We start from the raw sequence: 23,411 nt of genomic DNA on the forward strand, positions 1-23,411 counted from the left end.
TTTGCCCTGAATTTTTAGAGACCGTTTCCTTGTTAGTTTATTGTTTTTCTTTAAATTATCATACTGTTTCATAAAATTCTAATTTTTTTAAACTATTATGCTGTAAAATTTGCCTTTCTTTGGTATACAGCTCTATGAATTTTGATACTTATACAGATTAGTGTAACCACTCCCACACTATGCACCTAGAACATCTTCGTGACCCCCCTAAAGCTTCCTTGTCCTGTCCCTTTAGAGCCACACTCTTCCTCCACCTCTCACTCCTGACGGCCACTAATCTGTCTTCATCAATACAGTTCTCTCTTTTCGACAGTGTCACGTAAATGGAATCATACAGTATGTAACCTTTTGAGACTGGTTTCTTTCACTCAGCATAAAGCCTTGGAGAATTGTCCAAGTTATTGTCTGTACCGATAGTTTATTCACTTTTATTGTTGAGTTGTATGCGTGTGCCACAGTTTGTATATCCAATAACCTGTTAAAGGACGTTTGGGTTGTTTCCATTTTTGGGCCATCATGAATAGAGCTGCTATAAACTTTTGTGTATAGGTTTTGTGTGATCATAGGTTATTGTTCTCTGGTGCAAGGATCAGCAAACCTTTTCTGTAAAGGACTAGATAGTCTATATTTTAGGCCATACGGTCTCTGTTGTGGCTCCTATGCTCTTGTAGTATGAGAGCAGCCATACACAATACATAAAGAAATGAGTATGGCTGTGTTCCAGTCAGACTTTATTTACAAAAATAGGAGGTGGGCCTGATATGGCACATGCCTGTAATTTGCCAACCCTTGTTCTATGGTAAATACCTAGGAATGGGATTACTGGTGTTCCCTGATAAATAGAGGTTTAACTTGATGAGAAACTGCCAGTTTATTGATTTGTAAATACTTAGTTTGATACATTTGAATTATGGAATGTTAATAGACTCCAATCTTATAATTCACACATCAGGCTCACGTGATTTTTGATAAGACAAGCTTTGCTCTTGTCTTACACTCAGGATCTATTTTTCCTTCTACTTTTATTCATATTCATGTGAGGTCTTTTGGCTTAGAGGGATCCTTTCTTCCCAGATAAAGTGCTTACCCTTCTTTTAGTCATTTTTATTTGACTTACTTAAGATATAATGAGACATTTCAGGGAGGTTTTCTGTTTTGGGGATATATTAGGAGCAGAGTATCGTAGTGTGAGCTGTTTGGTTTTTAAATCAATCAAAGAGTTGATTTTATTCTAGAAATTGAGTGTAACTGGATAGGCAGCCATCACACCATGACATGCAGTCTCTTTAGAAGTATTTGTTTGTTTCTTCGTTTTTCCATGCTAAACTGTCTATCCGGACTGTCTATCCATAATGAGAACTCACCTAGGAGATCATTGACTATTGGTGTAAGTTCCTGATGGCAGGTTCGGTATTAAATCTTAGGTTTATCCCCTTGTCCTTCGAGTTCTTCGAAGGAGCCACAGTTGCTTTTGGAAGCTGTTGTTTGTGTTTGTTTTGTCTGTAGAGTGGAGAATTAGCTTTCTGTAGGTAGTATTGTTGTGATTCCCTTTGCCACAAAAGCAATGACTTGGGGTTGAGGTGCAGCATCTTGGATATACCACTAGCTAACAAAGTTGAGATGGTGAATAAAGCAAAGAAGGTATATCCTCCTGGTTATGGTTTACAATTAGTTTTGCTCTTCTGAAAAAGCAGTGAAGCCCCAGGACCATGACAGTGTCACTTACGTGGAAGAATATTTTGTGCTAACCGTAGTCCCCCGGTCTTGATGTGATGGTTGAAAGGTTATGTCTGTGGGTGGGAAGTGCTACTATTAATATATGCTTCTTATAAGAGATAACTATTTAGAAAAGGAGCTCTTTCCTACCTTCTGTGCACTTGGGCACTGGCAGTTGAATCATAGATGGTCTCCTTTGAGAATCAAATAAAAGTCGTAAACCATTTTCCTAGAATATATGTATATCCACAGATTTAATATGCAGTTTCAGGGGTTCATTTACCCCAAACCAGCACTGTCCAATATATCTTTCTGACAGTGAAATGTTCTCTCTTGGTTCTGTCTGATAAGGTAGTCAGTAGCCACATATGGCTATTGAGCGCTTTAAATGTGGCTGGTGCAACTGAGGAACTGTATTTTTTTATTTAATGTAACTTAAATTAACTTGAATTTAAGTTTAAGTAGCCACGTGTGACTAGTGGCTGCTGTGTTGTACAACACAGGCTTAAGCTCTTCCACATGCCCTAGGTCAGAATCCCTCTAAAAGAGGCTGATTATGCCACTTCTTGGGAGTTTAATTTGTTTCCTTTGGTTCTCTCTCTTTTTTTTTTTTAAGATTTTATTTTCCTTTTTTCTCCTCAAAGCCCCCTGGTACATAGTTGTATATTTTTTTTAGTTGTGGGTCCTTCTAGTTGTGGCATGTGGGACACTGCTTCAGCATGGCTTGATGAGCGGTGCCATGTCCATGCCCAGGATCCGAACCAGCGAAACCCTGGGCTGCCGAAGTGGAGCGCACAAACCTAACCACTCAGCCACGGGGCCAGCCCCCTGGTTCTCATTTTTTGCAGTCAAGCAGTAGTCATTGTATCTGGCTGTTCAGTTATTAAACTTAAGTACAGTTTGTTTGTCTCTAAGTATGTAACTCCTGTAATTCAGCGAGATTTAAAGGCATTTCCTGCGTTTGATTCTGTTTCTTCCATAATCCAGTCTCTAGAGCAGGTTTGTCCTTGGCTGTTAAGCTTGTCCAGGATCTCCTGTGTCACTTTGTCCTGCGTTAGGAACACTGATGATTTAGAGCCACATTTGCCCAAGAATTTTAAAAGTGCATTTCCCATACTTGAACATTGTTAGTGACAAGATAGAAGGGTTAAGGGTAACCTCCATGAAATCTGATCTTACCTTTCTGTGGCAGTGGTTCTCAACTCTGGCTGCACGATAGACTCAACTGAGGAAACTGTGAAGACAATGTCTGGTCTCCAGCCCCAGAGATTCTGATTTGAATGAGGTTGGTCCTGGGCATCGGAATCTTTTTTTAAAGATTCCTGGTTGATTCTGATGTCCAAACAGGGTTGAAAATCCCTCATGTATGGGAAAATTAGTGGACCTAGGCTAGGTGTGTTGAGTAAAATATTCTGAATTAGAGACTAATTCATAATCTTTCCCTCCCTCTTTCTAGTTGGAGCCCAGATTTCAAGTCTTGAGTAAAATACCGTCAGGGGAATGGGCCCTGTTGCGCTCACACATTCAGAACCTGTTATCCAAGGAGTTCTCTAAAGGTCAGTGTATGGGAAGAGAAGCTAGTGGGGGTTTGCTTTTAATCTCTACTACTATTCAATTTATTGGTGAAAGATTGTAAGTTCCTCTTGAGTAGAAATGCCTTTTTTAATTGACGAGATCTTTAGTGCCTCCCTTATAAATTTGATAATTATAATATCATATTTGGGAAATACAAAATGTACCTTCTCAAATTGTTTATTTTTAATAGGCTCTTTAAAGGAACATGCATATTATATGTACATCTCTATGCTTATACACGTATAACATATCTTTGCGAAGATATTCAAGAAATTAGTAACAATGGTTGACTCTGGGAGGCCAGCTGGGGCCCAGTGGTAGAATACTTAATTTTACTTTATATTCTTCTCAGTATTTTTTTTAAACCCCATGCATATATTAAATTTCAAAAAATCTTTCCAAGAGCTAAAAATGCCCTTTTTTACCATTTTATTTTATTCTATTATTTTATTTATTTTAGTTTTTATTGAGGTTATCATAGTTTACAACCTTGTGAAATTTCAGTTGTAGATTATTATTTGTCAGTCATACCGTAGGTGCACCCCTTCACCCTTTGTGCCCACCCCTCACCCCCCGTTTCCCCTGATAGCCACTAATCTGTTCTCTTTGTCCACGTGTTTAACTTCCACATATAAGTGGAGTCATACAGAGATTGTCTTTCTCTATCTGTAAAAATGCCTTTTTTTAAAGTTTTGTAAATATGCTTATAGGTTTTTCTATTTGGAACAATGGAAAACCTCGCAGTCATTGAAATTGAAGATTTCTGCTTATTATTTGATACATTACTTATTGTTTTGGATGTATTATTTATGTGTATACATCTACTTTTTCCTCTCCTGAATGCAAGTCCTGGGTTTTCATTTTGTTTTACATTTTGTTATGACCCTTTTATTTCACCAGGGCCAAATTTGTCTCTTTTTATCTTTCCCACGAATTCTTATTCCTTTACTCTATCTCCTAGCTTAGTTAATGGCACTACCATTCTTCCAGTCACTCAGGCTGGAAGTCTTAGTCATCTTCATCTGTTCCCCTCAATCCTGCAAGACATCCCATTCCCAGATGGCTAATCCTGAGTTGATGACATTTCTCATGTTCTCCCATACTATTTCTCCCCCCACCCACCTCCACTGGCCCTGCGTTTTATCACTGAAGATCATTAAAATATCCATTCCCCACTTCACACTATGCTTAGGAATATTACTCTCCTCCTTATTAGGAGTTTATTGTTAGCCTAATACTTAAGGCCTTTTATGATCTGCCCACGTCTACCCATTCTAAGCAAGCCCGTCATCTCCAGCTTTCACCCTGTGCTCCAACTATGCCAAACTACAAGCAGGACCCAGCAGCATATCTTGTGCCTTCTCTTCTGTATACATATGATCTGTTTGCTAGAAATAAGGTATTGCCCATTGTCAGCTAAATGAACTGTTCAGTTTCCAAGACTTAGTTCAAATGTCACCTTCTCTATTGATAGTTAAATGTTTCTTGTGTGTTCTTATAGCATCTTGTTTACTTATTTATTGTTGTTTACTATAGCACTTATCACATTACTTCTGTAATATCTTTTAGCTTAACTATGAGCCCCTAGAGGATAGAAGGTGATCTATTTATCTTTCTATTGCTAACACCTGTATGTAAAAAGTGGTAAATGTACAAGGAAATAAGCATTAACACGTAACAGAATTTTGGTACTCTTGTTTTATAATCATTTAAACTCGTTAATCACTGTTTTTGATGATTTAGGAAGAGCTAAACTAAAATGTACATTTATGAAGGGTTTACTAAATTCTATACCTGAGATTGAGGAAGATGTTTACCCATTTAAAAGAGCTGAGATTTTTAAAGTACCTTTAAATGATTCAGAAGAATACTTTTCATGCAAATCATTTATACAGTGAGTATAAGACATTTTGAATATTATTTAAAGCAGAAACCAAAGTAAGCCTTTATTAACATAACCAGATCTTATGTTCTTGAAAGTAATAATGCTATTTATTTAACATGTTTTACTTATTGTCTTTTCCCTGCATATTCATTTGGATAGTGATACCTATTTGCCTTTTATCATTTCTTAGCTTAAATAGAAGGGTCATGGCAGAAACTTACTGTAGTTTCCAATTTTATATTCCTTTTAGATACTTTAATATACATTTAAAATGGATTCTGTGGTAGTTTTTTTTTAAACGAGTCATCAGTTTATAGATCTCAGAAGTCTACAATTTTTCAGATTTTCAAATAGAAAAATCTGTTGATCGAAAGAGAAAATGTAGGGATTGAAAAACTTAAGTTTGACTCTTCTATATCTGTACGTACTCTTAATGGGTGCCTAAATTTATCTACAGTAGAAAAGGTAAAGGATTTCCATTTAAAGATAGCTGAGTAGGACATTTGTGTTCTATTCTCCTCCCTAGTGCTAACTGAACTTAACCAGAAGAATAAACAATAGAGAAGAAATCTTTTAACTTTAGTAAAATGAAGAGAAAACCACAATTCCAAGCCTCAGACTGCAGGAAGAGCTGCCAGAGCTTTAGGACTAATTGAGGGAGCGTGCAGCCCTCTGAAACACAGCCCAGGGCTCTCCCAAACAGGTGGTTATGGGGACTACAGAGTGGCAGGAAGGTGAGGCTGCAGGAAAAGACGCAGATGCACGTTGTTGTGCAGAAAACAGTCAGAAGCAGCCGCAGAGTGGAGGCGTGGTGTACAGAGCCATCGTCTTGGCATTACTTGATGCAAAGGAACTGGAGAGAAGTCAGCACTGAATCACAGTGCCGACAATCGACAGCTTAGCACTTTCGCCCTCTCTCTGTCTGCTTCAGCCATGCTGGCTTCGTTACAGTTCTTCAACCATGCTAAGCACGTTCTTTCCTCGAGCCTTTGATTTTGCTTGTCCCTCAGCCTGGAAAATTCTTCCCCTAGAAATTCTTACAGATTGCTCCCTCATTCATTCAGGTTTCTATTCTGGTGTTAACGCCTTAGAAAAGCATTCCTTTCCCGTGCAGACTCAAACAACAACCCTGGGAACATTCTCTTTTCAAAGCTTACTCTCTCTTTTCAAAGCTTACTTAATTTTTCTTCATAGCCATCTCAACACCAGACTTGTATACTGATTTCTTTATTTTTTTTGTCTTCCCCACTAGAATCTGAGCTCCCAGAGGATGTATACTTAGTAGACTTTTGTCCCCCCTCTGTATTCCTAGTACCTAAAACACTGCCTGGCACCTGGTGGTTGCTTAATAAATACTTGTTGAATAAATTATTGAACAAGCAAATGAACACGTGGGTCTTCTAGTAGGAAACATAGAATTAATTCCTGTACCCTGTATAAACTGGGAGATCCATGTTGAGAAACTTAAGAGACATCAGCAAATAGCAATAATTGGTCCTTATTTTGATTCTTATTCATATAAAATATCTATAAAAAATAATGACATTTATGAAATAATTGACCATTTGAACACTAAAAATTTGATATTAAAGAATGTGTAGTAGCACGATGGGTCAGTTGGGATTTGGTTGCAGAGAACAGAATCCATTCTAGCCAGTTTAAGCAGGAAGATACTTTTTACAGGGTGTTCATGGCTTACCGAGGGAAGTGAAAGGCTGAAGAAACAGATGTTGGGCTCCTGGTTGACCTCTTACGAACATCTCCCAGTGCTGTACCACAGAGCTAGGCCATCAGGCGAGCTGCTGCCTTCTCTGTGCATCAGGATATGGTTGTAGGGATTAGAAAACTATGGCCTGCAAGCAAAATCTGGCCCAAACGGTTTATGTATGTCCCTCCAGTTAAGAAGGGTTTTTGCATTTTTACTTGGATGAAAGGAAAATAATGCTTTGTGTCACCTAAAAATTATGTGAAATTGAAATTTCAGTGTCCATGCATAAAGTTTTATTACAACACAGACACTCTTATTCAGTTACCTATTGTCAGTGGTTGCTTTCACACTGTGTTGGCAGTCCTGAGTAGTGGCAACGGAAGCCACGTGGTAGAATATTTATCTGGCCCTTAACAGTAAAAGTTTGCCAACCCTTGCTCCAGAATACACACGCACTGCCATTTCCAGAAGCTGCCTCTATTGCTGTTTGCTCTATAGCCGTGCTGCCCAGCGCTGGTGGAAAATGGGCTTAGGGTGCTTTGATTTACTGTCCTGAGGTCCTAGAGACAGTGAGTGGAGGAACACAGTTTCGAAACCGTGTCTGCCTGACTCCAGACCCGTTTTACTGCCACCCTCTACACTTGCTAGTCTATTGCTTATCTCGGTAAGGTAGTATTTGCATGAATCCAACCAGAAACTTTACTTCACGTGTTGAGAACGTTTAAACATTGTCTAATTCAGTTCTCATTGCCTTTACAAAAGTCACAACCTCTCAGTTTTGTTTCTTCTTCAGGAAAGCAGACTAATAGATTTTATCCTCTATTTTTGTGCATAATATTGATTCATATTTAATGCAAAAGATCTGTGTGAATATGCAACACTGTATAATTAATTGCTTTCTTAGACAAAGACTCTAGAAATTTTAGTATTGATCTAGTATTGATATTATATTCCATTATGTTTTACGAGGAACACGTATATAAGCTTCAAGCAAAATATTTGTATCAGGGAATAACCATTTGGTCTTAGCAACCTCACGTGGAGTAGGGACTTGGCCTTTGAAGGAGTGGACTGTGCTAAATCAGGCCAGTCAGACATGGGTTCAGAGAAACATTGCCTGCGAAAATATTTTAGTGACGGGATATTTTTAATTTAGATTCTTAGTCATAATATCCTGTTTGAGATTAAGTCTGAATATTTTTAAGGGTAGTCCTTAGACACAAGAACACAAAATCAGAGTTTAAAGAGAAAAAGAAAAGACATAATGAAGTAAATAAAACAGAAGCTTCTGAAGTGCTAGTGAGATCTAAGCACAGTGATGTGCTGATAAATGTTTAACAACCAGCTATTCAGGGAAAAAAACGGAAATTGATTTCTTTTTTTTTTTTTTTTTGGTGAGGAAGATTTGCTCTGAGCTAACATCTGTTGCCAGTATTCCTTTTCTTTTGCTACGGGAAGACTAACCTCGAGCCAACACTCGTGCCAGTCTTCCTCCACTTTACAAGTGGGTCGCTGCCACAGCACGGCTTGACTAGTGGTGTAGGTCCATGCCCAGGATCCAAACCTGTGAACCTGGGCCACCAAAGTGGAGAGTGCCAGACCCAAACCACTATGCCAGGGGGCCAGCCCCAAGAAACCTTGATTTTTAGTATGTGTTGATCTCTTTGGTGTAAATCCTCTACTGTGGCAGGTTTCATACTATTGATGGTTTGACAGTTGGCTCTCCACAATTTCTGAAAGTTTAGCTGTCAGCTTTCATGAGCTGGTAAGAGCTGGATCCAGCACACCACTTAGCTTCGCCTAAGCACAAGGTAAAGAACACAAGACAGGCAGAAACCGTTTACATTTACATTTATAATGAATATACAGGGAAAATATTTCATGAAACCTGAGCTTCTCTTTTAAATAAAAAGTGGTCATTTTATAAAAATAATATAAAAGTATATTATTTTATTCACAGAAGAATAAAATGAATAGTTTCTATTGATGTTGGAATAAATTTTTTCTAAGGTTATCTCATGTTATTTTCTCTTTAATGAAAAGTATTGCTCAGAACATGTTAAATTACGTAATACATTGTTGTGTTTAATTGCTAATCATATTTTTATTTGTATTTTTCTTGACGAATTCTTCCAGGAAATTATTTCCTTAATATTCTGCATATTATTCCATATTTGGGGTTTATATGATTGAGTGCATTGCGTGAGGATTAACGAAGACTTGAACTAAGGAGATCAGGAAACTCAAAGGAAAAGAAAATGTAGTTAGGTGTATGTGACATTTCCCTTCTGTGTCAGATGGATCAAGAGATAGGAAGAATTCTCTGCCAAGATATTACTCATGAATCATATTTCTTGTTGCCAGTCTGGTTACACCCTTGGTGCAAGATACGCAAAGTAAACATGGATTTTGTGTTTTTCTAACTTCGTGGGGACAAAAGTACTTGGATAATTTTGTCCAAACAAGTAGTCCTGTCGTTGCTGGGAACAGCTAGAAAATAAAATCACAATTGCTTTCAGAAACAAAATTTTTCCTAAAGACAAAGAGGCAGCTTCGGTTTAATGGGAAAAGCGCTGCACTTGGAGTTATGTGTCTTGAATTCAAATTTCAGCTAATGCTAGTTATTGGATCTTTTTGGCAAATTGCTTTAACTTTTCTGAACTTCAGTCTCTTCCCTGTCATGCAGGCCTTATACCATTTTGTGGTAGGAAATAAATGAGTACATTTATGTGAAAATACCTAGTATTGTACTTGGCTGTGGATCTTAAGTCTGTATTTCCTAGGCAAAAGCTGATGCAGAGGCAGGAAACAAGAGTTCCTTAGGGATCAACTCCAGCCTGGCTACTAATTGCTGATGCTATCCCTTTAGACTCTTGAAATGATTCCAGGACAGAATGGCTAGTGTTTTCCACTTGGAAAAACTGATTACAAACCAATGTGTAGAAAAGTTTGCATGTGAAGGCTTAACATATGCAGGGAACAAAGCTGCAAAAACCTGATTGGCTAGGGTAGTCTACGGATAGGCCAGTGAAGTCCATTTTCTTCTATTGTTGAAAATCTTTGAAAAATGCACTTATCTTCCCCGCTGCTCTTCCTCCCCACAGCCCTGCCTCCCTACGGCTACCGTAGGTTTCCCTCTGTACTTTTCCCCGGTGCCTTTGCGTCCCTAGTACAACAGGCGTTGCCTGTATCACACCAAGACCCGAAGCTCCATAAGATCAGATATCGTGTCTATTGTAAAAGAGTTGTTATTTCATAACAAGTGGTAAGTGCCACATGGACTAGTGGTGGTTGATATTCACCACTGTATCCCGAGGATCTACCTAGCACCATGGCTGACATTTTATAATTTACTCTTGATTCAGAATATTATAGTGCAAAAGTCATCATTAGGAACCATAATTCTTATTATATAGCCATAGAAAGAATGAAAGATTAGGCCAAAGTTGCAATGACTCCAAAATACTAACAACAAGTTGCTCTCTTTTTGAAAAGCCAAATCTGGATTATCAAATGCTACAGAACCATCCTGGTATTCCCAATGTCATTTTTTGTTGTTAGAGACTGTGGATGGGTAGGCTTGTCTGAGGCTCGGAAGAAGCTTAGATTTATTTTGTCATTAAAAGCTGCACAATTTATTTTGATGTGATAAAGAACCCAGTTTTATTTCCCCTTTCCTCTCTGATACTGGAAATCTTTCTGAGTCTGAGGGAAGTTGACTGGTCTGGCTCTTCCCTGTGTGAGCCAGGTCCTGTTTCTCTCAAGATTTATTATACGTACCAAATTATCATCAGTGGCTAAGAGAGTCATTCCTTCCTCCCCTAGAGGGTGGAGAAGTCTATCTGAACTTTATTTTGTTTGTGCCATTGTAAAAAAACCAATGTTTTTTAAAATGTGTTTTAGAAAGCTTTGAGCTAAATATTCCTACATCTGAGTTTTTTTCTTGTTACTTGCAGAGCAGGTAAAGTTTCTTTTAAGGAATTTTTTTTTAATATCAGAGGATTATGTGTTCTTGCAAAATATTTGTTTTGCGTGCATGTATTTCTAATTTGTAAGAAACGTTATTGTAATATATATTTGATTCTATTTCTTAGTTCCTTTTACTCATTACTATGTTTTTAAGCAACCTGTATGTGAAATATATACTTTTAAATGAATGTGTATGATTGTGCATCAACCCTGTTTTACTTACTCATTTTCTTAGTGATGGGCAGTGATGGACTCTAAATAGCCTCCAAGCCCCCAATTACCACAGATAACAGTGCAGTAAATATCTATTTACAAGTCATTACCCATAAGAATTTCTTTGGGATTTATACTGAAGAGTAGAATGGAAGATTCTGAGTAATACAAAATTGCCCTGTAAATCCTCTACCAGTTGTGTCAGTGGGTCCGGTCCACGTGTCGAAGAATACAGGGCATTTTCCAGCTTTCTGCTTATTGCTATTCTAATAGGTGTAAAGTGGCATTTCCTTATTTTAATCTGCCTTTCTTTGATTACTAATTAAATTAAAAACATCTCTTGATATATTCAGTGGCCTTCCGGTTGCTAGTTCATTTCTTTTTTCTCTTTTTTTCATTGAGATTGCTATATTTTTCTTGTTGATTTGGTAATTCCTTGTAAATTATAATCCTTGCAGTTTTAGATGTTTCAAATATCTTTTCCCATCATGTTGTCTCACTTTTTACTTGGTTCATAATGTTCTTTGCTGAGCCAAAATGTTTAATTTTGATAGAATCACATTCATTTTATTTTTGCATATGGTATGTGATTTTGAATTTATGCTTAAGATATTCTTACCTGATTCATAAAGATATCCTCATATATTTTCTTCTATTAACCTTATAGTTTTACCTTTTATTTTTGGATCTTTAATCCATCTTGAGCCCACCTTTTGTATGTGGTTTTCAGTAGGAGTCTAGTTTATTCTATTCTAAGGATGAATCAGTTTCCCAATACCACCTACAAACCATCGCACCCTTCCCTGGGACCTTTATCATTAGCATTAGGTTCCCAGTACATATATGGGTCTGCTTCTGAGCTCTCTCATCTCAGCACCTCAGCTCTCTCAGCAGCACCTTTGTGTGTTTGTTCTTATGTCTCTCAGCCACTGGTTTTTTGTTTTGTTTTGTTTTGTTTTTTGAGGAAGATTAGCCCTGAGCTAACTACTGCCAGTCCTCCTCTTTTTTTTTTGTTGAGGAAGCCTGGCCCTGAACTAACATCCGTGCCCATCTTCCTCTACTTTATATGTGGCACACCTACCACAACATGACGTGCCAAGTGGTGCCATGTCCACACCCAGGATCCAAACTGGCGAACCCCAGGCTGCTGAGAGGCAGAACGTGCGAACTTAACGGCTGCGCCACTGGGCTGGCCCCTCAGCCACTGGTTTTATTAGCATAGTTTGGTAGAGGATTACTTTCAAAATCTAAAAGTTATATAATTTAATTTTCAAGTTTTATATTCATTGTTACCTCTTTCCTTCCTTAAGGACCTTTATGTCATGTTTAACACTTTAACTAGTTACCATTATGATCCTTGAAATATATTTGGAAGTTCTTGATCAGTTTCTTTAAATATAATTGTATTAGAATTTTAAATTTGTTTCCTTAAGTATAATTAAATATAATTGCTTCATGGGTCTCTGTTTTTTTTTTCCACTTTATTAAAATATTAAATTTTGCTTTTTAGGAGAACTCTGGATATGAAATTAAATGCGTTGTTATCTTGTCTGAAGTTTGAGAGTATATTAAGTGGTATAAAATGTTTAAATCATTCAAAAATTAAAGAGAAATGAAGGGATTTTTTTAACCTGGATAAATACTAGCAAGTTTCATTGTAGAAATAGATTACTTTGAAAAAATAGACCAAACATTTCAAGTAATCAGAGTTGATGTAGCTCTCAGGATTTTTGAATGAATTAGTATATGTTCTACTAGGAACGAAAATGCATGCATAAACCAAAGTCAGTTACAGTGTCTTCACATGACTGTTTTGACTGTAGAATAACTTTTTTTATGTAATTTCAAAAAGAAAAACTGGAAAGTAATCTATGTTTTCTTGAATTGCAAGTCTTTGCATGCCCCTCTTCCCTATCTAGAAAGTTTTGCTCAATCCAAATTGTAATTTCTAGAATGTTGTGTGTACTTTCTAGGGACAAGTTAGGTAACAAAATGAAACAACTTTATACCCTTCATTTGTGGAAAGATTTATTTCTTATAGCTTATATATTTTATTTAAGCAGTTGGATTCAAAAGCCTAGACATTTGAGATAAAATAAATAGGTTATGTATTTAATTTTAACCTCCAAATGCTAACCCTGCTAGCAGAGTTTTGAATAGGAGATTTCAGTTGTATAGCCTTTACCCTTGTCCCAGCTCTAGTTGAGGTGTTGATTGTAACCCTGAAAGGACACAAGCGGAATGAGAATAACAGCTGAATGTACTTGATCCTCTGGTCCTGAAATAAAATTCGATGCTTTTTTAGAATGTCTTTCAAAATAATGAGAGTTAAGCTTTATGATGGAATGTTAAAAAAATAAATAAACCTAGCAAAGAGTCATCTCCCCACCACCAGGGGGTCTGTGCCAGGTAGTATTTTGTGTATCTTGTTACATGGCATTCCTTCTAAGAGCAGGATGGAACTATTATAAGAAAAATATGGTAAACTGTGTTGTACTTTGCAAAGTTAATCACTTTAGTAACTTATTTCCCCCAAATAAAAGGTAGTATATTTAAAATATTATTGTCAGTATCTCAGATGGATTTATAAAATGTATTAAATAAAATAGCTAACTGATAAGAATAGCATTTCTCCTCTCATTCTTCCCCGAGGGCATTTTTTAAAATAGTCTACATGTGATCAACAGTGAAATGGTGTAATTAGGACATGGCTATTTGTGGGAATCCTTCTTATGTTTGGGTATGGTGGAATGATAGAGAAATGTAGTTTTTTTTATTCTTTTCTCCTCCCTTTCTACCCGTTCACTCTTCAACTCCCATCCCTAAACCCCTTTAGTGAGAATGTCCCCCTTAGCTATGAGAATGTAAATACATTTTTATATTTCATTTGTAGAATATCTAATGCAAAAATTATAAGGAAAACAATAATACTCTGATTAGCAAAAGATTATATCCAGTAACAAGTAATTTTTTCATTCTTAAGATTCCTATCAGTACCACCTTTTATATCTTAAAATATCTGTCTTTAAGGATTTCATAAGTTTCCTAATTGTTTTCATTCATATACCTCCATTAAGTGAATTTGTGGATAGGGGAATTTATGGAAAAATTAATCAGTAAGGTGTCAACAGGAAGGTTTCCCAGATAGAGTATTAATCTCTTCAGGATGTCAGGTACTGTGGCAACAGTTAAATATTAAAAACATAGGTCACTGACCTCACGCTAGGTTCATTTTCAAGGAATGGTGGTGGAGCTGTCTGTTCACTGGAGAGACCCTCCGTACATCCCAGTAAAAACTGTACCTGTGGTGGATTGAGAAATAGTCTCAGATGGGATCAGACTAGGTTATTGGCTGTTGACTATTAGCACAACCCTGATGGGGAGGCTTGATGTGGATACTTGTGCATGCTTTTCTAGGAGATGAGGATGAGTAGATGTGGATTTGGGGTGGGTGGGTGATAGAAAATGGCACAGACATACACACAGGGTAAGTGAACAAATGTTCGTACAACAGAGAGCAAAGAGCTGTCGGAAAATTATATTCATTTTCCTTTCCTTTATTATTGACGAGATGGTGCAGCCTTTCCTATATTTGTGGTCATTCATTTTCCTTTTCTGTGAAAGGCCTATTTGTCTTTTGTCCACTTTTCTGTTGGGTAGTTTGCTTTCCTCTCAATGATTTGTCGCTGTTCTTTACATATTTTGATCTTTTGGATCTAATTTTTTTGTTCATTATAGGTGTTGCAGATATTTCATTCCCACTTTGTGGCTTGTGTGTACTTTCTTTCTGCTGATTTTTCATGTACAGAAGGTTTAAATTTTGATAAGATCAATTTTATTTGTCCGGATGTAGTTTTTTGTTTTTTAAAGACATTCTTCCTTACCCTGAGGTTATAAAGATATTGTCCACCATTTTCTTCTGAATATTTAAAAAGTTTCATTTTCCGAATAAATGTCTTAATTGCTTTGGTGGCGAGGACATGGTGAATATAAGCTACTGAAAGCAGAGCTTGGTGGCTGGAAAAGAGAGAGATTCAAGTGGGTGGGGAGTGTCTTGATAAATATTTCTTTGACTCAATGATCAAGTTGCTACTGTGGGGATGTGTTTAAATTGTTTTACGATTAAGTAAGTTCATGATAGGTTGCCAGGCAGTAAAAAAATCTGAAGAGGCCTTTTCAGGCAGAGGAAAGACGGTGGGGAAAAAGCATCGAGGGTGTGAAATGGCGTGGCCTGTCTAAGGGAACAGCGGTTAGCTGGTGTGGTTTGAGTGTAGAATGAGGGAGGGATATTGCAGAAGACAGAGCTTCAAAATTAGATTCACAGTGGATTTGGAGGAGCCTTTTAGGCCTTGCGAAGAGTTTTGACTCTGTCCCATTGCAAGTGATCATGTCACTTCTTTTTTTTTTTTTTAAGATTTTATTTTTTTCCTTTTTCTCCCCAAAGTCTCCCGGTACGTGATTGTATATTCTTAGTTGTGGGTCCTTCTAGTTGTGGTATGTGGGACGCTGCCTCAGCGTGGTTTGATGAGCAGTGCCGTGTCCGCGCCCAGGATTCGAACTGACAAAACACTGGGCCGCCTGCAGCGGAGCGCACGAACTCAACCACTCGGCCACGGGGCCAGCCCCCGTGATCGTGTCACTTTCAAGGGAATTCCAAACTGACCTGTTTGGAATTTTAGAAAAACGAATATAGCCAGGCCATCAAGAGGGTAAAAAGTGGACTTGGTACTCCCACAGTGCCTTGCATATAGTAGACATTTAAAGCAATTGAATTTCAACACTGCCATTGCTCAACATCTATTTAGAATTTTTTCTCATAATCATCTGCAGAGTCTGCAATACATTCTTTTGGTTATTAGTGGAGAATTTTCAGTCTTTTGAAAGGATTCAATATTTAGTAATAGGCAAAAGTTATTTGGAGGAAGTTTGAAAACTAAGACAAATGAGCAAGCTGGGTAATTCCATTTTTTGGTAAAAATGGTATATGATGACAGTGAATTTTAGATGTAGCTTATAAAATGCTATGAAAGCAATCTTTAAAGAGGAATTAAAAAAAGTATTTTGAACTGTGTCAGCATCATTATGTGTACATAGCATTCTAAGATATCTAATAGGTAGAGCAAAATTTATCTGAATGTATAAATTTTGATGTTTTGAGAAAAATAAAAGTATAAGAATTCACAGTTAAAACCTTCATTAGTGTACAATCAGTATGTCAAGAAGCCAACATTTACTTTAGCATTATTTTTATCTTTATTTTATTCCTTTTTTCATTTGTGAGGTTTTACTAATATAATCCTGCACAGTCTTTTGCATTTGTCATTTTCCTTTCATCACTTTTAGATCACACCATATATTCCAGACCAGTCGGTAATGGTTTGTTATTGATAATGGTAAGCCAACTCTTTGGATGTTCCTGGTCCTCAGTATGTTGTTGATGCATCAATTCCCTGTGGAGGATTCTGGCTTATTGTGTTTTGTTTTGTCATCATCTGCTTACCAACCAAATCTAAATATTAGTAATGATTTTTTTCCTTCTGCCCCTGCCTTCACATTCATAGTTCTTAGTTTTTGAATTTATACCAGTTTTCCCTGAATATATTAAAAAAATACACTATGACGGTACCCAACACCTCCGAATGAAAGTGGTCATATGGTAATGGTTTATTACTTTTTCAAGTATAAAACTGAATTTAAATAAATGATAAAGAATAAAGGTGTCTTCCAAGCCTTCTTGTTTTGAAATAAACACATAAGGAATTTAGAGAAAATTCTCCCCTCTGGCCTATTTTAAATCACTTGAACTTATCTTTGGCTTGAGCTGCCTCTAATTCATTCATCTTCTGAACTTTTATTGATCACTTATTAATCATGTATTGCCTGCCTCTTATCTGTGCCTTCTGTAATCTCCTATTATTTGTTCAGTGTGGGAAAAAGACAGACAAAATAACAATTAGATAACATTGTGAGAAACGCTATGATAAAGTGATGCACAGGAGTGTATGGGAACAAAGAAGGGAGCATCTCTATCAAACTGGGAGGTTAGAGAATGCTTTCTAGAAGAGGGACAGTTGAGCTGAGATATAAAGGATGGTTAGTAATTAGCTAAATGTGTAAGAGCTGGAGGAGAAGGCCCCCCCAGGAGACGGTTCAGAGTGTATGAAGGCACAGCACGGAGACCTGCAGAGACAAAGGATGGGTGGGGTGAAGTGGAAAAGTGGGAGATGAATAGAGTTAACCTAGGATGGACCAGATAATGAGGAGCCTTGAAATTTGTCCCTGCCCTTAAAGCTATGGGATTCACTCCTACATTCATTTGTTCATTTCTACTAAGTGCTAAATCCTCAGCTAGGTGTTAAGGATTTGGAGAGCACAGCTGGCTTTCAGGAAATTTGTAGTTTAATGAGAAATAGTGATAATTAAGCAGAAAGAAATGATCTTTAGTTAAGCAAGTTGGTAACTTTTCAATTTAGAATGAATGGTTGTTAATGTGATTATTTTTTCTGGAGATATTTAAGAACTTTGATATTTACGAACTGTGGAGACTTTCTATAGGATAAGAACTAGGATTGTAAGTTTTTAAAAATTTTATGTGTAATATGTAATTTTTTGTGTGGAATAGTAAAACTGGCACATCCAGAATTCATACTATCTGGACATAAAATCTGATGCTACTGCATACGAGGTGTATGACAGTAAGTCATTCTTTTAACATTTATTCACCCATCACCTACTGTGAACTAGAGATACACAGTTAGATAAGATTTGGTTCCCACCATTGAGGAAATCAGAAGTTAATAGGAGTAAATAACCACTTACTGGTGTATATTTGTTACGGTAGCAGAACAGTAATAATAACTGTCCCTTACGGGGCACTTGTGCCAGATATTACTCTAAGTGCTCTCCACATGGTAACTCATTTGGTGAGTTACACTGCGACACTGAGGAAGGTTCTGGTAGTTACTTTCTTTTTCCATGTGGGGAATCTGATGCACAAAGATGGTAACTGACCTACTCAGGTCACACAGCTGGTAAGTGGTGCAGCTAGGATTCAAACGCAGGCACTTAGTTTCAGAGGCTCTGTAACCACTATGCTGTGCTGTCTCTCTTAAAGATGATATTATATAACAGACTATAACTAAAGTGCTAGGGTGGAACAACAAACTCTGCCTGGAGGTTTGGGGAAGACTACTCTGAGAAGTTGACCTTAGAGCTTAGCTGTTCGGAAAAGTGGAGGAGGGGGCATCCTTGGCAGAGAGAACAACAGACGCCCATACACAGAGGGCTAAAGATCCCAGCAAGGCTCCGAGGTACTTTCAGGGTAGCAGAATTCAGAGTGAAAGAGGTGGCTTAGTAAGAGATGGGGCTGGAGACGTCAATAGGGCCAGGGTGTCTAAGAACTTAGGTATTAGATTAAGGTGCTTCAGTTTATTCTTAGGCAACAGGGAATCAGCAGAGGTTTTAAATCAGAGAAGTGGTGTGTATCTATTTTGTTTTTCAGAAGAAAACTGAGGAGCTGTAGGGAAGATGCACCCAAGACAGGTCACCAGTCATGTGGCAGTGAGACTTAGACTAATTTTATCAATCGTTTTAAAGAGCCAGATTTTGGTTTTCTTAATTTTCTATTGTTTTCCTGTTTTCAGTTTCATTGATTTGTTGTCCTGATTTGTTATGTCTTTCCTTCTGCTTCCTTTAAGCTTCAATGGCTCATCTTTCTCTAGTTTCCAAAGGTGAGAGGTTAGGTTATTTTTAGGTCTTTCTTCTTTTGTAGTATGAGCATTGAGTGCTACAAATTTCCAAGAACAGCTTTCACTGCATTTTATCTATTTTGATAAGTTGTGTTTTCATTTAGTTCAAAATGTTTTTATATTTCTCTTGACACTTCTTTGACTGATGTGTTATTTAGATATGTGTTGTCTAATTTCCAAATTTTTGGAGCTTTTCAGCTATCTTTTGTAACTGATTTCCTGTTTAATTCCATTGTGATCTGAGAGCATACTTTGTGTGATTTCTCTTCTTTTAAATTTGTTAAGGTGTGTTTATGGCCAAGTATGTGCTCTAGCTTGTGAATGTTGCATGTAAGTATGAAAAGAATGTATATTCTGCTGTTGTTGGATGGTGTGTTCTATAAATACCAACTGTAGAGCTAGTCGATTGATAGCACTGTTCAGTAAACTATATCTGTATTGATTTCCTGCACACTTGATCTATCAATCATTGTGTGAGGGCCGTTGAAGTCTCCAGCTTTAAGAGTAGATTTGTCTCCTCCTGCCTTCAGTTCTGTCAGTTTTTGCCTCACGTAGGTTGACACTCTTGTTAGGCTCATTACATGTTAAGGATTGTTGTCTTCTTGGGGAATTGACCCCTTTGTCAAAATGTAATACCCCTCTTTATCTCTGATATTTTCCTTGTTCTAAAGACTGTTTTGTCTAAAATTAGTATAGCTACTTCAGCTTTCTTTGCATTGGAGTTAGCATAGTGTATTGTCCTCCATTGCTTTACTTTTAATTTATCCGATTATTTTTATTTAAAGTGGCTTTCCTGTAGATGTATATAGTTGAGAGGTGTTTTTTAATCCTCTCTGACATTCTCTGTGTTTTAATCAGTGCATTTAGACCATTCACATACAAAGTGATTATTGATATAGTTGGATCAATATCTGCCATGTTTGTCACTTTTCTATTTGTTTCATTTGTTCTTTGTTTCCGCCCACCCCCTTCTGCCTTCTCTGTTTTAAGTGAGTATTTTCTATGATTTCCTTTTATCTGCTCTCTTCATGCATCAATTAAACTTTTTAAAAACAAATTTTAGTGGTTGCCCTGGAGTGTACATTTCTTAGTAATCTTTATGTGCCTTCAAATAACACTTTATTACTGAGGTGTAGTGTGGGTATCTTATAGCAGTGTCTCAATTCCTCCCTCCCATCTCTTATGACATTGCTGTCATTCATCTCACTAATTCATAAACTGTAATCACCCAATGCATTATTAATATTATTACTTTAAAATACAATCTTTTAGATCAGTTAAGAAGAATAAAAGATTTTTTTTTTCTTTTTAAAGATTTTATTTTTCCTTTTTCTCCCCAAAGCTCCCTGGTACATAGTTGTATATTCTTAGTTGTGGGTCCTTCTAGCTGTGCTATGTGGGCCATCACCTCCACATGGCTTGGTGAGCGGTGCCATGTCTGCGCCCAGGACTCAAACCAGCGAAACCCTGGACTGCCCAGAAGCAGAGTGCGTGAACTTAACCACTTGGCCACGGGGCCGGCCCCAGAATAATAAAAGATTTTATTTTACCTTCATTTATTCCTTCTCTGGAATACTTTTTTGTTATGTAAATATAATTTTTGGACCTATATCATTTTTCTTCTCCCTGAAGAACTTTTAATATTTCTTGCAGAGTAGGTTTTCTCACAGTAAGTTCCCACAGTTTTTGATTGTCTGAGAAATTCTTTATTCTTCACTTTTGAAGGATAATTTCATTGGATGTAGAATTCTAGGCTGGTAGGGTTTTCTTCCAACACTTTAACTATTTCCCTCTTTTCTCTTCCTTGCCTGTTTTGGATAACAAGCCCACTGTAATATTTATCCTTGTTCTTTTCTAGGTAAGGTGTTTCCCCTCCCCCACCCTACCCTCTTTCAAGAGTCTCTTTAGCTTTGATTTTCTGCAGTTTGAATATGATATGCCTAAAGTGTAGTCTTTTTAGGTATTTATCTTGCTTGATATTCTCTGAACTTTCTCCGTCTGTGGTTTGGTGTCTGTCATTAATTTTGCAAAGTTCTTAGCCATTATTACTTCAAATTTGCTGCTGCCCCATACTCTCTTTCTTCTTCTAGAAGTTCCTCTTGATTTATCTTCAAGCTCACTGATTCTTTCCTTGGCCGTATCCAGTCTGTTGTTGAGCTCATCAAAGCATTCTTCATATCTGTTACAGTGCTTTTGATTTCTAGCATTTCCTTTCGATTGTTTGTAGAGCCTTGTTGGTGTGGTTGTCATGTGTGGAAAAGAGGAAGAGGTAATCTTATGATTACATCTGTGTTTTAGTGGTCCTGTGAGTCTGGGCTGTGACCTTCGCAAGTGTTTCTCCTAGGCTGTTGCCTCTTCCCTCCACTGCCTGCCTACCCCCTACCCCCTTAGGTGGGAGAAATGCCCTTCCCTCAGAAGAGACGAGGCTCCGGGAGAATTTCTCAATGATCAGTCTTCTCTTCCCTCCTCCAGATCCGGGAGGAGGGAATCTTTTTCTGATCTTCTCTGTGAGAATCTGGGGGGGTTCCTGGAGGTGCAACCCAAGAAAGTTGTGATGAGGGCGCTAAGACTGTGGCCCCCAGGAGTTTCTCCCGCTCATGCTAGCCCCCTGTCAGCCTTCAGCAATCAGTCACAGTTCCTGTTTAAGTGTTCCTACGGGTTTCTGGCTCCAGGGGCTTGTATTCCAGGTAAGCAGATTTCAGCTGTGACTCTAGATGCGCTTGTCTCTCCAGATTTCAGGGCTTGTTTTGCCCTGCAGCCTCAGTTCTCTGACGGGTTTAAGGAAAGTCCTTGATTTCCAGTTTAGTCATCTGTTTCTTATGTAAGAAGAAAAGTGATGACTTCTAAGCTCTTTACATTTCGGTGCTGAAACCGTGATTTTTTTAGTTTAACTTCTTTTTTTCCTCTTAATTTTTAAGAACTATATTATTCCATAATACAGATGTACCAAGAGTTACCTATTTATCTGTTAAAGGGCTAGACTATTTCCAAATTTTCATTATTATAAACAATTATAACAACATATAATGCACTACGGTAGTCCCTCCTTATTCATGGGGGATACTTACAAGACCCCGAGTGGACGCCTGAAACTGTGGATAGTACCAAACCCTATATATACTATACTTTTTCCTATACATACATATATATATACCTGTGATAAAGTTTAATTTATAAATTAGGCACAGTAAGAGATTAACACAATAACTAATAATAAAATAGAATAGTTATAACAATATACTATAATAAAAATTACCTTTAGATCTTAGCAACCTCAGCATATGATTTTTTCTTTCTTTATTAAGTTGAGAACTTTCATCTTTTCACTTAAAAGGAATCACTTTACAGCTTCTCTTTGGCATCTCTGAATGGCCAGCATCACTACTCTTGTGCTTTGGAGCTATTAAGTAAAATAAGGGTTCCTTGAACACAAGCACTGTGATACTACAACAGTCGGTTTGATAACCAAGATGGCTACTAAATGACTAATGACCAGGAACATATACAGCATGGATGAATCACATCCTGGATGGGACAGAGAGGGATGCTGTGAGATTTCATTATGCTACTCAGAACAACAGCGTGCAATTTAAAACTTAGGAGTTGTTTATTTCTGGAGTTTTCCATTTAATATTTTTGGACTGCAGTTGATTTTGGGTAACTGAAACTGCAGAAAGCAAAACTGTGGATCAGGGAGGATTACTATGAACCCCCATGTACTGTGAGTATTGCTGTAGGATAGCTTCCTGAAAGAGGTGTTACTACATGAAAGAGTAGGTATGTTGATACTGTCAGATTGCCCTAAAGAAGACTGTTGATTTTTATTCTAATCACCAAGGTGTGTACATTTGCATTGTTTCTATTACTTTGTATGTATTTTATAAATCGTATTAGTTTTTGCCAAACTCATGAGTAAACAGTTGTACTTTGTTTTATTTGCATTTCTCCAATTATTTGAGATTTTAAGTACTTTTTATAAATGTGTTGTGTTGCCTTTCATATGTGTAGTATTTTTACTGGGAATAGTCTATTTCTATTCCATTCGTATTTTGCTGTAGGGTTGTTGATTTTAAGAGTTCTGTGGACATTCTAGTTATTAATACTTTGTTATAAGTGTTGCTAATATTTTTGCCTATTTGTTGCTTGTCTTTTAACTTTGTGGTATTTTTAGCTATAAATCCATCTTTTTTTTCCTTTTAAGAAGAATTTACCCTAAATTATAAGTATGCCCTTTTATATTTGCCTCCAGTATTTTGTTGTTTGTTTTCATGTAGATTTTTAATCCATTTGGAATTATTAGTTTTTGTTTATGCAAATATTAATTTTAGAAAATTATAAATTTATGTTGTAACCAGTCTGCAGAATTGTAGAATTTCCTCCACAGTATCCAGCAACCCAAAATTAGAAATTCATCCAGGCGTGAATCCTGGTTGGGAATGTGTATAGGCCAGGAGTGCAGGGGAAGTCAAGGTACAGCTGAGAACGTCAGTGAAGAGATTAGACATGGTCTGATCTCTGCTGACGAGTAGGAGAACTGGGAGAAGTCAAGAAGAATAAGCAATTCCAGTTAAAACCCAGATCTAGGGAGTAAGAAAGG

The 23,411-nt window shown here is 37.2% G+C and overlaps 1 protein-coding gene across 11 annotated transcripts in view; it reads left to right on the forward strand.

Annotated features, from left to right (window-relative positions):
• WDFY3 (WD repeat and FYVE domain containing 3) overlaps positions 1 to 23,411 on the forward strand; it is a 251,234-nt gene that overhangs the window by 62,062 nt on the left and 165,761 nt on the right. For 8 of the 11 annotated variants that reach the window (XM_044766252.2, XM_044766251.2, XM_070505450.1 and 5 more), the window contains one exon: positions 3,173 to 3,272. The exons of the other annotated variants lie outside the window; for them this stretch is intronic. The gene's annotated coding sequence lies outside the window, so the exon portion shown is untranslated. The remainder of the gene's footprint in view (positions 1 to 3,172; positions 3,273 to 23,411) is intronic. 11 annotated transcript variants of the gene reach the window in all.

This window comes from Equus asinus, chromosome 3 (genome assembly GCF_041296235.1).
Source record: "Equus asinus isolate D_3611 breed Donkey chromosome 3, EquAss-T2T_v2, whole genome shotgun sequence".
Classification (NCBI taxonomy): Eukaryota; Metazoa; Chordata; class Mammalia; order Perissodactyla; family Equidae; genus Equus; species Equus asinus.